The sequence below is a fragment of the Aegilops tauschii genome, chromosome 2 (genome assembly GCF_002575655.3).
Source record: "Aegilops tauschii subsp. strangulata cultivar AL8/78 chromosome 2, Aet v6.0, whole genome shotgun sequence".
NCBI classification, from domain to species: Eukaryota; Viridiplantae; Streptophyta; class Magnoliopsida; order Poales; family Poaceae; genus Aegilops; species Aegilops tauschii.
Window position 1 is genome coordinate 510,311,895 of NC_053036.3, and position 17,901 is coordinate 510,329,795.

The following is a 17,901-nucleotide window of genomic DNA, read 5'->3' on the forward strand; positions in this document are numbered from 1 at the left end:
AGTATGAGATCATTTTTTTGAATTTTTCATGTGAAAAAATAGAAGAAAAACAAAAAAGAAACACAATTATATGTGCTCTATTCTCATTGGTGGAATTCGTAGTCACACGGATCGATGACATGGCGCCCATCCATCCATCCATCTCTCCATCCCACATCCATCCATCCATCTATCTACAGAAAAAAGAAAAGAAAAAGACATACCCCCACCCGCAGCCCAAACCCTAGCTCAGATCCCCCATCGCACCCCTCCTCCCTCGTCCCCATCTCCTCGCCGCCGCCGCCCACTCCTCGTCGCCAGCCTACGGCGCCCGATGCCTCCCGATTCCTCCACCCTCCGACGGCGCCTGATGCCTTCTCCTCCGCTCCATCCTCCACTTGGACTAGATCTGGCGCGCACGTCCCACACATCGACCGTGCCCTCCCACCCACACATCGCCACCACCACCCACCGTCCCGTCTGACCTTGCCGCCTCCACCCATGCCGCATCTGACCTCGTCTCCGGCCGCCGCTCCCGCTCTCCCCCCCCCACACACACACACCAGGGCTTCGATCTGGACCTCTGTCTGCACGAGGGGACGTCTGCGCCTCGTCCTCGTCCCACCTCAGGCGCCAGATCGAGCCGGACTCGTGTCGTCATCAAGAGCCGACCTCGACGGAGATGAGAGGAACCCTTCTTCCTCCGTCTTCCTTCGACCTCGACCTCGACCTCGGCATGTTGACCTCGGTACAGATCCGTCGAGCCCTCCTCTCCCCCTTCTTCTTCGTCCTGCCTTCCTCCCGATCGTGCCTGCGTCGTCGAGTTTGCTCTCGCGCGAGATCTGCCTGCGCGTCAGTGGCCCACGTCCGCGATTAGATGGGCTCGGTGTGCTGCCGTGCTTACACGGGTTCGATTCGGCGCTACAGAGCTCGTAGCGTGCTTCAGGGCAAGGGGTAGGGGAGCGGTGCACCGTCCCGCCCGCCGCTTCGAAATCAAGGAGGAGGAGGAGGAGCAGAGGGGAGCGACTCTAGTACGGTGTCGCCGCCCGTGCGGTGGGGGGCACTGCGGCCGCACGGCCTGAGCGCTAGTGTGCGCGGCTGCCAGGGTAGCCATGGGTAACAGCGCTGTGGCAGTTGTCTCGTTTCGCCTTCTCGGATGTTTTTGGTTGTTTGTTTGTTTGTCAAGGAGTAATTCTGTTCAGTATACATACTAGTATATCTTACTGGCTAGTAGTAGTAGTAGTCTAATAAAAAATGCATTGATGCTTTATTTTATCCACAGTTTCATCATTCCAGCTTTTGAGATCTGGCGCTCTAGCCCAGAAGAAACTTAAAATAGTACTAGTGTCTATCGATGGGCTGCATCCAACATTTTTCAGTGTGTTATTATCCACCAAAAAATGCTCTACGGAATGCATGGGCAGGAGACCAGTCTGCTTTGCACTGCCATTGTCATCACTAGCCAAGGCATGGTAGGATGTTTTGTCTGTTGGATGTCGTATGGATTTTTTTGCTACTAGAGCGCTCCATTTCAGTGCAGTGTGCACCGTTGACAGTGATGCAAGAAGAGGGGAGAGGAATTTTTGAGTCACTGGGGAGTCCATTCTATCTGGCTGCTGTATGCCTGTATATATGTAGAGATGACTGGATTTTGGTAGGTGTTTTGTCACCTTCTTGCATGTTTATTGCTAATACAAAACTGATCTTCAGATTGAAGAAGTGGCTACTCATTTACTAAGTTGGATACTGATGTCTGCACCAAATGGGAGAAGTGTGGTTGCTGTAGTAATTATGTTACCACTCTTGCTCTTGCTGGCTTTGTCTCCAACCACCTGGTGCCACATGCACAACTGGAACTAAGTGTAGTTCCTATGGCCTCCACTACACAAGGATTTGTACTGCACTGCTGCTGAAACATGATGCTGCGATTCCTAATTTTTTTTGTCTTAATGCCCATCTATTGTTATTTGCTTGGGGTGTTCTTCATTAAAATACAAACAGTGGCCGTTCTGAAATTCAAGCTATTGAAGAATGATGATAAAATACTTTTTTAAACAGTGGGTTGAGGCTTAGTGTAATTGATGTACTAGTGCACTGCTTGGTGTAAAATTATAGCAGTACACATAGGTATGCAAAAATGCTTCTAGTATCTTACAGATGTATATTTGACATGAATGTGTACTGCTTGGCTTAAAGTTGCAGCAACCATGTTTTCTGAATAACTATAGTTGCTTTCAATAGCTGCAATTTATTGGCGATGTTACCTTCTTATTTGTTCTCTTTAATTGTTTTTGCAGCTCCATAACATCTCGGTGAACCACTACTGGATGTGGCGTCGACTAAGCACTACACATGGCTTGCTCGCCGGCACGCGCGTGCATGCTTCGATGCGCGGCGCTTCGTCGAGCTGGACGGACCGTGGCAATCGCTGGAGCCAGAGCTGGAGGAGGCGACGAGATGCTGCTGCTGCGGCTGTGTCCTCGGAGGCAGTTGCTGCCCCTCGCCGACCTCACCAACCTCCGGCGTCCGCCATGAGCTCCCCGCAGGACCCCTTCTACATCGTCCGGGAGGAGATCCAGGGCTCGGTAACCCCCCCATCCCCGTCCGCCCTCCCTCCCTCCCTTGTGCCCCTTTCTCTTCCTCTAGTTGCGAATTTTGGTATGCTGCCGCTGTTTATTTGGCTGCGCCGTGGCGTACTGTCAGCTGAAAACTGCTTCTGTATTTTCTACTACAGTACTGTATGGAGTAGTATATAAGGACGTCTTACTGTAGTATGGCTGAGGCAGTGCCAGCTTGGTAGTTAGTACTAGCTGAGAAAATTCATGATGCTGGCTGGGAGCAAAACATTTATAGGCTTAGTTGCTGTATTGGTTCTGTTGTTGTATGGGAGTTTGTGAGGGATGTTCTATAGACCTCTGCAGCTGCTATTCTTTGTCTATTAATCTATGTCCTCTTATAGTTGAGAAAGTTGAGTAGTTACAGTATGTGTGCTACTACGTCCCTTGTAGTTTTAGAAACACCTGAATTTTTCTGTCCTGTTCTGTTAATCCTGAAGATAAAACTCATATGTATATGTTGCTTAACTATACCGTAGCTTCAGAAACATATTGCATCATCAAACTGCATGTATCTGTGTTCTTCTTCTGGTCCTGAGGATAAAGATCATCTTTATTTCGCAGATGGGTAAGCTGCAGACTACGTTCCATCGTTGGGAGCAAGTTTCTTCAAACCTGATTACTTTGTCATCAGGCTGGCTGATTGCATCCAGCTCAAATTGTTCCACATTTCTAGCTTAAGGGTTCCACTTGCACATGATGGCCCCCAACTCCTTATGGCAAGCAGTTTCTCCAGCTGACAACAAGGTAAGCAAACATCTAGCTCATAGAATTATATTGGTGCAACGTACTTGTTTTCCTTGAAAGTTTTCCTGATTATTATTCCTTTTTATGTGCAATTTATCTTACACAACGTATTCATGTAAATTCTGTCAAGTGTGTTAATGTCTTCTTGGATCTAAATGTTATGATAAAAAAAATCTGAACTTCAGCACGCTGAAACCGGGTTAGTTGCCTTGAGTACTTGTATTCTTAGTACCATGCTACTTATTTTGCCTCCTGAGGTTTCTAGTCTGCTATTTCTTGCTTTCCTTTATCTTCGTACATATTATGATGGTAATTTGACTTGCAGTGCTCATGTAGGTTAATTATTAAGCATACGAGAACATATTCATGAAAGTTCTGTTAGTAGGTGGATGGCTTCTAGTTCTAAATGGTATCCTCAACAAACTAAACTTATTTGAAGAAGACACAACATATTCATTCATCTGTTGTAACACCAAGTTTGGTCTATTAACATGGCGTTGATTTTGTGCTGCAGATTTGGAAGCTGGGAATCTGGGGAATGCGAAGTTGAAGAGACCTGGAGTATCTATACTGTGATTGCCATTGTATATGTGTTATATGATCATGTAACACAATGATTCTGCTATTGTATCTTTGTTGTATGATGTATCAAACTGATTCTGGATGTTATGTGAAGTACTACGTGTGTTCTCTATCTGTTCCCATTTGAATGTTGGTGATTTATTTACTAGCAAATTAAAATTTAAAGGAAATGACCTTGACAAGTGGGACCCACTTACTAGAAGAACCTGACAATTGGGACCCATCTGAATAGTGGACCCATCTTTATAAAAAGAAATACTTGAACTGCTCAGCCAAAATGGCCATGGCCCAAAAATAAAAAGGCTGTGATGTTGGGCTTGGCCCATGAAGCTAACAAAAATTGACAGAAAAATACACTAAATTGGCTGAATTAATGGGCTCGGCCCATATAAACACCCAATTGGACTGGGCTGATTTTGCCATGTCAGATTGCAATTTTTGACCTTTTCAATTGGTCGCAATTTTGCCACGTCAGATTGCCACGTCGGATCCGACGTGGCCTGGGCAGAGAGCTAGCGACCAAAACAGAAGGTCATGGAATCAACGACCTTTTGTTTTGGTCGTTAATTTCAGTTTATGACTACCAGCTTTTGACCTTCTGTTTTTTGTCACAAAAAGGTCGGAAATGAAAAAACAATGACCTTTCAGTGACCAATAGTGATGGTCGCAAGTTGACATATTTCTTGTAGTGAACCCCCGCACAGGGAGAAAGTGCAATTGATTTCCTGCTAAAAAAATCAATGGCGAAAAAAATGAGCGCCACAACAACGCACCTGATGGGAGCAGCGCCACAAAATGCCTGCAACCGTGGCCTCGTCAGGGAAACAGAGAAGGGCGGCATGGTCTTGAGGAGGATGCAGTAGGCGTAGAAGAGGGGCACCACGATGGCTGGCTCCGGCCAGGCTGTACTGCGGAAGAAGGTCAGCATGGTTGGCGCCAACGGCAGCGGAGATCACGCCTTGGACGAGCAGCGCCAAGAGCATCGAGAAGAGTAGGCGCACTGGGTTCTCCAGGTGGGTCGTCGGTTTGCGTCACCAGATCATGTGAGGATTTGCCTCGCGCAGGGGCTGCTCCTTCCCGGCGCGACTGCCTGCGGCGTGGGCGCCGCCTCTTCCACCAGCTGCGCTGCAGCGGCTTTCACCGGGGTCTTGATGGCGGCGATGGTGGTTGTCATTGCCTCCATGGTGGGGGCGCCGGAGGTGGACGGGGGTGGGGGCGTGGGGGCTGCCGGAGAGAAGCGGCAGAGGGGATGCGCAGATTGGATCTGATCGGGATGGAGAAAGGAAGAAGACGGTGCGAGATAACGGGGATTACTGATTAGGGTGGATCTATGTGTAGTTAAATGGGATTCGTTCCGAAAGTTTTGCCACGCCGCCTAATTAACTTAAAATTTTCATTCTCCGGGCGCAGGAGGGCAAAGGAATTCTACGCTTAAACTAGTGGGTTTGATTCTGCCAAAAAAGTGTGTTTCTCTTACGTCCAAAAAAAAGTGGGTTTGACACGTACCATGTAAGTCTATAATCTGATCAAAAAATAAAATAAAAAGGCATGTATCATGTATGTGTGTAATATGATAACAAAAAATTACTTAAAAGGCACGAGGGGTACCCCCTGTTTTCAAAAATAAAAAATACCATGTACGTGTATATAATCTGATAAAAAAATAGGAAACATTGGGTTCTTTTACTCCTCTAGATGTATAAATACAATTGTTTGCCGTGAAAATATACAAAAAATAGCAAAAAAATAGTAATGAATCTAAGTCGCTGGTGTCTTTTCTTTGCGAGGAACTAACTTGCTACTGTCGCGTAAATCATGTTGTAGGCCGGATAGTCATATGACATTATAAAGTTACGTTCGCATAGTTTAGGTCAATGCATGATTAGATCAATGCATGAAATCTACCGTATTGATAACTCCTGTAGGCAAGATCATGCTGGATGTAGCGATTTTAAACTCCTTTTTTTTGTTAGGACGAAACAACCGTAGCACTATACTACCATAACCATCATCTCACAAACGCCACCAATGAGTTTTTTCGGCCACTACTCATTTATATTAGACTAAGAAAATAGTTACATCGCTCAATACTCCATGAAAAAGTTATTGCTCAATACCCCACGAAACATTTATCGCTCAATCCCCCATGAAAAAATTGTCGTGGGTCCTATGCGTGGGCCCATAGAGAAACATTGAATGGGCCCCACAAAAAAATCCTCCTCCCGATTTTTCCAGTCCGGTCTCTTATTTCCCACTTTGAGATGGAACGAAACAACTGCAGCTTTCATATTCATCAGCTCACGACACCACCAATAAGCTTTTTTTGGTCACTACTTATTTATGTACGATTGAACAAAATAATAGCATCGGTCGAACATTGACACATGGGTCGCATAAAAAACACTGACGTGTGGCCCTACTACTCATTAATCCATGAAGCACCTATGACAGGTCCCACTACTGGTAGTTACATGACGAAAAAATGAGTGTCACACATTTCTAACAATCGGTGACGGTAGCAGGTTCATCATCCAAATTACCAAAGCGTCACAGAAATTGGTAGCTAGGTGGCGCTCAGCGGCCCAGGCGTTTCAATGACATTAAACGTCACACATTTTCATTAATCGGTGACACAACCTTCAAACCGTCACTCATTAGATACTTATGTGACGTTGTCTACCAACGTCACGAGGATTTTTGTCACATTATCTCAATTTTCTTATAGTGTGCATTCAGTTGGAATTGTTTCTTCAAAAAGTGCACCGTATGCTCATTACCATTGATATGAAAAGTGACCTTGTTTTTATTGCAATCAATAACAGCCCTTTCAGTATTCAAAAAGGGTCTACCAAGGATAATCGACATGTTGTCGTCCTCGGGCATCTCAAGTATAACAAAGTCTGTTTAGATAGTAACATTTGCAACAACAACGGGCACATCCTCACAAATACCGATAGGTATGGCAGTTGATTTGTCAGCCATTTGCAAAGATATTTCAGTAGGTGTAAGTTTATTCAAATCAAGTCTTTTGTATAAAGAAAAATGCATAACACTAACACCAACTCCTATATCACACAAAGCGGTTTTAACATAGTTTCATTTAATGGAGCAAGGTATAGTTGGTATTCCCGGATCTCCAATTTTATTAGGTACTCCATCCTTAAAAGAATAATTACCAAGCATGGTGGAGATTTCAACTTCTGGTATTTTTCTCTTATTGGTGATGATGTCTTTCATGTACTTTGCATAGGGGGCCATTTTTAAGATATCAGTCAAGTGGGTACGCAAAAAGACTGTCCTAATCATTTCAACAAAGCGTTCAAATTCTTCATCATCTTTCTTATTAGTTGATTTAGGTGGAAAGGGCATAGTTTTTGAACCCATGGTGCTCTTTCCTTACCATGTTTTCTAGCAACAATGTCTTTTTTATCGTATCTTTTACTCTTGGGTTGTGGGATATCAAGATCAACAACTGGTTCTATTTCAACATCATTGTCTGGTTCTTTATTTTTTTTGAAACTATCTAGTGTGGAGCAAAGCCCCACAGTCTTTATTCCAACCTCAAAGAGAGAGAACAGTTACAGTTAGACATATTTACAAAAATACAGGAAAAAACCTACCCAAACTTACCTCTAATCTAAGGAAGGGAGTTAACCCAAGCCAGAAGAGAGTCCCTGGTTGAACTAGCTAACCTATGAGAAAGTAGAGTTACATCATGCACAAAATTACATTTCCACCTAGCAAAAGGGGCCCTCTCTCCTCTAAAAGTTCTGCCATTGCGCAAAATCCAAATGTTCCAAGCAGCTGTAAGCATCACTTCAAAGAAGAATGGTGGTCTGAAGGATCTCCTTGCATGAGAGATACACACCAATCCAGACGATTACCAGATAGTTCCAGACTCTGTTGCTGAATGTACAGTTGATGAAAAGGTGCAGTCTGTCTTCATAGGCCTGAGCAGCACAAATGACACATTGATTGTCATCATCAGGCAGTCTCCAATGTCTTCTGACAAGCATATATTTGGTGTTTAGGCAATCAAAGAATAACAACCAGCCAAAGACTTTAATTTTCATGGTGCATTTGCTCCTCCAAAGCCATTTGAATATCTGAATTGTAGGCATGTGAGTATGCATTATGTTCTAGAAACTTTTGGCAGAGTAAGAACCAGATTTCCCTACCCAGGTCCAGACATCAGAAGAGTGTGGATCCCTTTAAAGATTTAACATCCATTCCTCAAGAATCCTCAGTTCCTCAGAAGCTTCTTGAGATATAGGCAAATAGAACAAAGAGAATAGGTCCGAGGAACTGAGGATTTCAGCAGCAGAAGCTTTATCATCCTTAACAAAAGAAAACAATCTTGGTAGTCTTCTGAAGAGGGGCATTGTAGAGCCACCCACCTGCCAAGAATCCAACTAGAACATCACAGAGTCTCCCATGTTGACATGAGCTGACGCAACTACTCTGTATGTGTCAGAAAGCTTGAAAACGTCTCTCCACCAGAAAGACCCTGTCATCGCAGTAGCTTGAGGCACCACCCCATCATAATATGAATTCCAAATCAAGGTGACCCAGGGTATGTCAACTTTATTATAAAAGTTGTGTAGATGCTTAATAAGAAGCCCCTTGTTCTGGATATTAAGGTTGATAATCCCAAGGCCAGCTTTGTCCTTGGGCCGACAGACCAAGTTCCATGCAGCAAGGGATTGTTTTGGAGTGTCACTGTTGCCTCTCCAAAGACACTGTCTGAAGATCCTGTCAAGTTGTTTAATAATCCCAAGAGGAATATCCAGAGAGCACAGGAAATAAATGGGCATAGATGTCAAGACTGAAGCCCGGAGTTGAAGTCTGGAGCCTTGATTTCACATTGAGGAACTGCAAGAGTCTTCTTTCCACTCTGTCAACCATAGGCATAAAATCTAAGATCCTAGGCCTTGTGGTACCCATTGGAAGGCCTAGATAGGTAAAAGGAGTAGTGCTAATCTTGCAGCCCAGCACCGCAGCCAATCTTGTAGCTAGATCATTATCCATATTTAAAGGGATCAAAGAGGACTTGCTAAAATTTACCTTCAGACCAATGGACTCTTGGAAGGTGAGGACCATGTTTTTCATGGCCACCAATTGTTCCTCAATAGAAGGCATAATGACAATTGTATCATCAGCATACTGAATAATGGGAAAGTCTAGATTTTGGGAGGGGATAGGCAAAGTGATCACTCCTCGAGCTAACATGTCATTAACTACTGTTTGTAGCAAATCCACAGCCAAAACAAAAAGCAGAGGAGAGAGGGGGTCACCTTGTCTTACTCCACACTTACATTTGAACTGCTTGCCTGGGACACCATTTGACAGGACTAAAGAATTTCTTCTATCTATGAGATCCACCTATCATCAAAACCTTTGAATCTTAGCATCTATAATATAACCTCATGCTCATCGTGTCAAAGGCTTTGGCAAAGTCAAGCTTGAGAATAAAAATAGGATTTTTGGACTGTTTGCACTGATGTATGTATTCAAAAGTCCATGCCAAACAGTCCTGGATTGATCGGCTCTTAAGAAATCTATATTGGTTTTTGTGGATACATTTGAGAATTACACTTTGCAAGCGATTAGCCAGAAGCTTGGTCAAGAATTTGAGGCATGTGTTTGTGAGGGAGATGGGCCTGAAATCATTAGGGCTTTCGGGGGAGAGAATTTGGGTATGAGAGTAATCAGAGACCCATTTATGTTCTCCAAGGCTAGATTCCCCTCATAAAAATCATTGATCAGCCTCAGAAAGTCTGGCTCGATGATGGACCAACACCGCTTGACAAAAAGACCATTGAAACCATCGGGCCCAGGTGCCCTTTCAACTGGAAGCTCTTTTAAAACCTTAGCGATTTCATCAGCAGAAAAGGGGCGGGAGAGTAAGGGAGTCCTGGATTAAGGGTCCTCGCGCGTCCGGGCTATATGACGTGGGCCGGACTGATGGGCCATGAAGATACAAGACAGAAGACTTCCTCCCGTGTCCGAATGGGACTCTCCTTTGCATAGAAGGCAAGCTTGGCGTTCGGATATGAAGATTCCTTCCTCTGTAAACCGACTCTGTACAACCCTAGGGCCCTCCGATGTCTATATAAACCGGAGGGTTTAGTCCGTAGGGCAGAATCATAATCATACAGGCTAGACATCTAGGGTTTAGCCATTACGATCTCGTGGTAGATCAACTCTTGTAATCCTCACATTCATCAAGATCAATCAAGCAGGAAGTAGGGTATTACCTCCATCGAGAGGGCCCGAACCTGGGTAAACATTGTGTCCCCCATCTCCTGTTACCATCGACCTTAGACGCACAGTTAGGGACCCCCTACCCGAGATCCGCCGGTTTTGACACCGACATTGGTGCTTTCATTGAGAGTTCCGCTGTGTCGTCGTCGGAAGGTTCGATGGCTCCATCCATCATCTACAACAATACTGCCCTGAGGGAGGTCTTTCTCCCCGGCCAGATCTTTGTGTTCGGGGGCTTTGCACTGCGGGCCAACTCGCTTGGCCATCTAGAGCAGATCGACAACTACGCCCCAGGTCACCAGATTAGTTTTGGAAATTTGGACTATGTCGCCGATATCCGAGGAGACTTGATCTTCCAAGGGTTCACGACCCCAACCTTCGCTCTGGCCTTAGATCCGGAGCACATTACCAGGTCTGAAGAGGGGATTCCTGAGCCCGCTGGACTATATGCGGCCACTAAGCCCAGTCCGGGAGAACCGGAGGAAGCAGTGTTGCTGGAAACCATCAGGAAGCCGAACTCTTCTCCGGACACTGGCTCAAAACCCTCGAAGTCAACATTGTGTGAGCTCGGCCAAGAAGTCTCCTTCCCGTCGTACTCCACGGACTCTTTTCTCCCTGGCCAAACCTCGCCTTTAAGCGAGGCTCTGGAGTTGATGCGATCCCTCATCATTACAGAGGAGCAACGTCCAAACTACGCCCAGCCTGGACTAGGGGCTAAGAGAGGGAAATTTTACGTCCCACCGACCACCCACTTCATAGCCACTGTCGAGGACTTAACTGACATGCTCGATTACGGCTCCGAAGAGATCGACGGTATGGACGACGATGCCTGAGAGGAGCAGGCCCAAAGCCCGCTGTTTACCGGACGCTGGACGGCCACCTCTTCATATGATGTGTACATGGTGGATACACCCAAAGCGGGTAATGGTGATAACGAGAAGAATCCAGTCGAGGATAAACCTCCTAAGATACAACCAAAGCGCCGCCCGTCAGTGGCGCCGCTCTAAATCACACCATGGAAAAGACAGCAATACCGGCACGAGAGATAACAATACTCTGGACGACGCCGAAGACCAAGAAAACCCCGTCGAGCCAACCTCCGAGTAGGACGATTGGGAAGATGGGCAAGTTAGCCCTAATGAACAGGCCATAACGAAGACTCAGAGGATAGTAATAATGTCCACTCTCCGAGGACGAGGTGAGCCTCGGCGATGAAGACTTTATTGTGCCTGAGGAACCTCTTGAGCAGGAGCGCTCTAAGCGCCGGCTAATAGCCACTGCAAGGAGCCTAAAAAAGAAGCAGCAGCAGCTTCAAGCTGACCAAGACCTACTCAACGACAGGTGGACTAATGTCCTGGCAGCCAAGGAATATGGCCTCGAGTGCCCAACCAAAAGTTACCCAAAGCATAAACTGCTACCTCAATTCGATGACGAGGCACTTGAGCCCGTACCATCAGTGCGTAACGCGACCGACTGACCACCACGTGGCCGGGACAAAGCGGCAACTCAAGCCGAACACCAGCCCATACCACCCCGCCGTAAAGGTAGAGACACAACAGCTCGGGGATATACATATGACCTGCGGCAGGACCTGGAAAATAGAGCAGGTCAGACCAGATCGATCTACGGATCGCGGGGGCGTGCCTTGACGCGCGACGACGGCTATCTAGCCGGATGTGACAAGCATAACCACGTCCAGGCCAAAAACCGCAGACAAACTCCATCCGAGCTACGTCGTGACCTGGCCCGATATAGAGGCGTCGCACACCCCCTCTGCTTCACTGATGAAGTAATGGAGCACGAATTCCGAGAAGGGTTTAAACCCATGAATATTGAATCATATGATGGAATAACAGATCCCGTGGTATGGATTGAGGACTTTCTTCTCCATATTCATATGGCCCACGGCGATGATCTTCATGCCATCAAATACCTCCCGCTAAAACTCAAGGGACCAGCTCGGCACTGGTTAAACAGCCTGCCAAAAAACTCCATTGGCAGCTGGGAGGACTTGGAAGACGCCTTCCGCGAGAACTTCGAAGGTACATACGGCCGACCTCCGGATGCCGATGACTTAAGTCACATAGTTCAACAGCCCGGAGAGTCAGCCAGGAAATTATGGACTAGGTTCCTAACTAAAAAGAACCAGATCGTCGACTGTCTAGATGCCGAAGCCTGGCGGCCTTTAAACATAGCATCCGCGACGAATGGGCGCCTGAAACCTCGGCCAAGAAAAGCCGAAGTCCATGGCAGCCCTCACGGCACTTATGACCCGCTTTTGCACGGGCGAAGATAACTGGCTAGCCCGTAGCAATAATAATGCAAGCGAACCTGGCACCTCTGAAGCCAGAAATAGCAACGGCAAGCCCAGACACAGCAGGCACAAGCGTCGAAGCAACAGTGACAATACCGATGACACGACGGTCAATGCCGGATTCAGTGGCTCCAAGTCCGGCCAGCGAAAGAAACCATTTAAAAGAAACAATTCAGGCTCATCCAGCTTGGACCGCATACTCGATCGTCCATGTCAGATTCACGGCACCCTCGATAAACCAACCAATCATACCCACGAAGCTGTTGGGTCTTTAAACAGGCCGGCAAGTTAAATACCGAGAACAAGGAGAAGGGGTCACAAAGTGAGGACGACGACAAGGAGCCCCGTCCGCCGAACACAGGGGGGCAGAAGAAGTCCCCCCCCCCAAGTTAAAACGGTGAACATGATATACGTTACCCATATCCCCAAGAGGGAGCGCAAACGCGCGCTCAGGGACGTGTATGCAATAGAGCCAGTCGCCCCAAAATTCAATCCATGGTCATCCTGCCCGATCGCCTTCGATCGCAGGGACCATCCGACCAGTATCCGTCATGGCGGCTCAGCCGCACTGGTCCTCGACCCAATCATTGATGGATTCCACCTCACGCGAGTCCGGACGGTGGCAGCAGCCTCAACCTGCTCTATCAGGATACAGTCTGCAAGATGGGCATCGATCCATCAACAATCAAACCCACAAAAACTACATTTAAAGGAGTAATACCAGGTGTAGAGGCCCGCTTCACGGGCTCAGTCACCTTGGAAGTCGTCTTCAGATCCCCGGACAACTTTTGAAGCGAAGACTTGATCTTCGATATCGTCCCCTTCCGCAGTGGCTATCACGTACTGCTCGGACGAATGGCCCTGGTAGCGGAAGTACAGAGTGGCCTTTTCAAGCAGAATTTTAATTCAGCGGCCAAGCTTGTCGGATCCGGGGTTCCGGCAAAACCCTTAAGGTTCGAACTCTAGGGTGCGTGCAAAGTTCTTTCCCTCCTATCGATCCACGCCCTAGCTCGCTAAGATCTCGCGAACGAACTCGACGAACTCGCAACACAAAAAGACACAAGATTTATACTGGTTCGGGCCACTGTTGTGGTGTAATACCCTACTCCAGTGTGGCGGTGGTAGATTGCCTCTTGGGCTGATGATGAACAGTACAAGGGGAAGAACAGCCTCTTGAGGTTGAGGTGTTCTTGTGCTCGATGAACGTGTGTGGGTGAGGACTCGATCCCCCCTACTGTGGTGGCTAGCTCTACTTATAGAGGCCCTGGTCCTCTCCCCAAATATTGAGCGGGAAGGGAGCCAACAACGGCGGGCAGATTTGAAAGTGGACAGCTAGTACAAGCTATCCTGACAAAAGTGGTCTTCGCCTGCAAAAGGCTCTGGTGGTGACGCCGTCTTGGGCTCCATGGTGACCTCCGTCTTGCCGTCCTGCTGGTCTTCGGTCTCGTTGCATCGATATGGAAACCGTTGCTTGATGCCTCGGTACTCCGCGCCTGCGGCTGCCTCCTTAGCACCAAAGAGGAAACAAGGACGCTGCGCGCGCTGGCGCCTGCCTGGTGTCGATCGTCACTGCTCACGTGACAAGAGCCTCGCGAGGTTTGCCCCGCCTTGATATCTCCGCTCCTCGTGAGCCTACCGAGTGCGTCCGCTCCTGAGGAAGTCTTGCGTTGTCCGCCTCGCGAGGCTTGGCCCCTCGCGAAGGTCTTGAACGCCTTGTCGATGAAGATGGGCCGTACGGCCCGCTAGCTTAGCCACGCCGTGGGCCGCAGGCAGGCAAGTCTGGGGACCCTCGTTCCTAGAACACCGACAGTAGCCCCCGGGCCCAAGGCGCGCTCGGGCTTGGCTTCGAGGCGAAGCCAAAGGTCAAGTACGGAGCACCGCGGGCCCCAAAAGCCTGCGGCCTCGGTTGACGCATGGCGGTTGATTGGACGTGCGCGTCTCCGCTTCCCCACGCTGCCTCGACAAAACTGCTCGACTTGACAAGTCCCTGCGACATGCAAGGAAAGCCATCATTACCTGTGATCGTGGGAGGCGCCGGTTAGCCTTCTCTTGCTATAAATGGGGAGGGGGGCGGAGCCCCCGTCGCCCATCTCTTCCTTGCTTCACTCGCTTCATCCTCCTTGCTCCACCGCTAGCAGCAATGGCGCCGTCGAGGAGGTTCTCCGCCGCGGAGAAAGGCAAGGCCCCTCGGGAGGGACCCGGCTCCCCGACGCTCAAGCGAGGACGTGGCCGTCCCCACAAGCATGCCGCAACCCCCGCCATGGCCCCCGACTCTCGGGGTGGCGCTGCAGTGCGCGGCAGGTGTCGCTCGGGTCGCGGCAGTCCTGTCGACAAAAGGAGACGGGCCGTGGTCGCGCGGCCTCCCCGACTGCGGTTCCATGCGTCAGAGGTGCTGCCAGAGTTTGTTGTCTGGTCGGAGGATCCGGCCGGCAGCTGGCTCCAGCTCCCCCGCTTCTTTGCCGATGAGCTGTCGACCTCTGGCCCAGGCGGGCTCTGGCTGCAGGCAGACGATTCCTGCAGCCGGGCTTCTTGGGTCGCGGTCGAGGTCTCCGTTGCGGGCAACATAGCTCTGGCCCGCGGTTGGCAAACGTTCGCCCACGCGCGCGGCCTGGGCAGGCGGTGCACCCTCCACTTCAAGTTCAATGGCGACGTGACCCTCTACGTGAGGGTGTTCGGGGGAGACGGTCGCCGCGCCAGATGCTGCCCCGAGGTGAACGACGGCGAGGAGGTCCTTGGCCTTGGCGATGGCGGGACGAGGTGGGGGGCGAGCCCGCCGGCCGCGCCTCGTCCGGCTACGGTGGCTCCTCCCTTGGGGACAGTTCCAGCAGTGGCGGCCTTGACTAGCCGCCACACCGCCGCGCCTGCTTCGAAGGCGGTAGCGGGTCGTCTCGTCGCCGTGCTTCGGTGAAGCATGAGGAGGGGTCCGACTAGACCCAGGACGTCGCCAAGGCCCTGCCTCCGTCGGCTGCTGCAGGGGCGAGCGCCGCTTTTGTTATGTTCCTCTTTTTCTTCCTGCATCGAAATGAAACCAGCATGGGCCCGGAGGGGCGTGTATCAAACCATAACTTATAAACCATTATGCTACGCCTGTTGTTCTGCGCCAAGATAACTTAGCCTGGTGCATTGCTCAGGAACTGCTCCTTGTGTCCATCTTAACCGAGTGGTCTGCGATTGCTCAGGAACTGCAAGAAATTCGTTAGGGAGTTCACTAGGAGATTTATAATTCACCCAAGCCTTGACCTGGCGCTTTGTATTGCGGTACCCGAGGGGCACGGACTAGGAGGGATGCGCCAGTTTCCAGGCTCGAGCGAGGATGGCTCGCGAGAAGGCAGAGAGAAGAAACACGCGGCTCGCTTGTTGACAGAATCCTCTGCTTCGGCCGGCCGGCGGAGCGGACGTGGAGCGCCGCTTCGTCCCTGACTGGACCGAGCACGACCAGGAGGACCCCGATCTGGGGGCGGTCCATATGGAGGATGCCACCGAGCCGACCGGCGGCCAACCCGGCGGCGAAGCAGGCGGCGCCGGGTTCTCCGTGACCTTCGACGACTGGCCGGACGAGGATGAAGCCGAAGCCGTCCCGCCCCGCCAGCCGGCCTCCGGGCGCGGCGCGGGCTCCTCCGGCGCGCAGCCTGCTCGGGGTAGAGGCCAGAAACGTCGCGCCGCCTAGGGCATGTTCGGTAGCCGGACGAAGAAGCCCAGGGGTGGGGCGGCGGCCACCAGGCGGGAAGAGGCGGCCGCGAAGGCGGCTCGCTTCCGCAAAGTGGTGAAGCAGCCGCAGGCTGTGTCAGGGTAAGCTTTCTCTCTTTCTGTGTATTCTCCTTCTTTCTTTTCTTGGGTGGTTTTCTGAACCTTTGTCTTCTTTTTCAATGATCAGAGCTCCACTGTCACTCGAGCGGGCGGCTGCCGGCTCCGTTGTTGAGTCGCCAGGGGGCTCTGGGAGCACCACCCGCCGCGTAGATCCCCGTGCCGCCCTCCTGGAGGCGACGAAAAGGAACGCGCGGGAGGTGCGGGAGGAGCAGGAAGCGCGGGAGGCGGAGGCACGGAGGGCAGCCGCCGCCCAAGCAGCTCGGGAGGAGGAGGCGGCGAAGGCGCTTTCCAAGGCCGCAGCCAAGGCCCAGGCCGAAGCGGCGGCAGGGGAGGCCTTGATGGTCACCCCCCTGCGCACCATGGCGCCCGGGGGCGCGTATCCCTCGCCAGGGGGAGCCAGTGGTTCCCAGCCGGATCTGGGAGGGAGCGGTGACGACGTCATCTTCTTGAGGGAGGCGCCGGGGCCGACTCCTCCGACTGGGGTGGCCCAAGGCGGCCAGACTGAGCCTGCGCCCACACAGTCGGCGGAAGGCGAGCCGGCCGCGGGAGCTGAGGTGGCGGTCCGGGTTCCGCCAAGCCGGCGCGCAGGGAAGGCCGCGTCGGAGCGGCAGAAAGCGGCGTCGGAGCCACGGCCGGCCGTGGGCTCCAGCTCGTCGGCCCGAGACGCGGAGGCGGCCAGCGCTACCTCAGGGTGGACGCCAGGCGGAGGGACAGCCGTGGTGAACATCGCTGCACAAGACGTCCGGACCCGGCTCCAGGGCCAAGCCGCGGCGTTGAGGCAGTTCACCGACGAATTCCTCGCCACGCGGGCGGCCATCCGGGTTAGTATTCTCATCTTCTTCTTGATTTCTCCCGTGGGGGCGCGTCAGCGCACCCACTGGGTGTAGTCCCCGAGTTCCGAGTCGGCTGCTGAGCAGGCGGCTTGGAACTTCTTGGAGATTTTGTTTTTGCTGCTTTGGTCTTACTTCGGTCTTCTGTCCGTTTGGCAGGATTACCATAACCTCCGAGCGGCCGCCTTCAACTCCCAGGCTCGGGAGCTGACTCAGAAGACCGCCGATCTCACTGAAAGCCGAGGTATGTAACTTGATCTTTATCTCATGTGGGGGCGCGTCAGCGCACCCACTGGGTGTAGTCCCCGAGATTCGGGCCGACTGCTGAGCAGTCGGCTCGGATCTTCCTTGATAACTTCTCATTGCTCTTCTTTTTCTTCTATCTCTGCAGCGGCCAACGCCAGTCTGAGGGCGCAGCTGGGGGAGTCCCAGACTGCTCTTCGTGCCAAGGACGCGGAGCTCGCCGCCTTGGTGCAGGAGCGCGACCGCCTGGTCAAGAAGCTGGCCGACCAGGAGGAAGGCCACAAGGCTGCGCTGAAAGCTGCGCAGGATCGCGAGGCCGCCCTTCAGGCCGAGTTCGAGACAGAGGCGGCCGGCTGGGCAGAGGTCAAATAGACTTTGGTCTCTGGCTATGGCCAGATTGAGGACCTGGTTGACGGTAAGTCATCTACCACTTCGTCCTTTCTTGCCATCGGCCATTCGACTTGTTTTTCTGATTTTGGAGTTTTTCTTTCCCTTTCTTCTTCGCACAGAGTACTTCCCC

General features: G+C 50.8%; 1 long non-coding RNA gene across 4 annotated transcripts; it reads left to right on the top strand.

Moving 5' to 3' along the window:
• The first annotated feature begins 211 nt into the window (after window positions 1-211).
• On the top strand, window positions 212-4,014 carry LOC109741302 (uncharacterized). Of its 4 annotated transcripts, none has more exons than XR_006670516.2 (5): window positions 212-727; window positions 2,277-2,564; window positions 3,159-3,341; window positions 3,667-3,750; window positions 3,856-4,014. It is a non-coding gene; the product is annotated as an uncharacterized lncRNA (long non-coding RNA). The 4 variants fall into 4 exon arrangements; XR_002227559.4 differs by having other exon boundaries at window positions 3,678-3,750; XR_012203179.1 differs by having other exon boundaries at window positions 259-1,085; window positions 3,678-3,750.
• The last annotated feature ends 13,887 nt before the right edge of the window (window positions 4,015-17,901 follow it).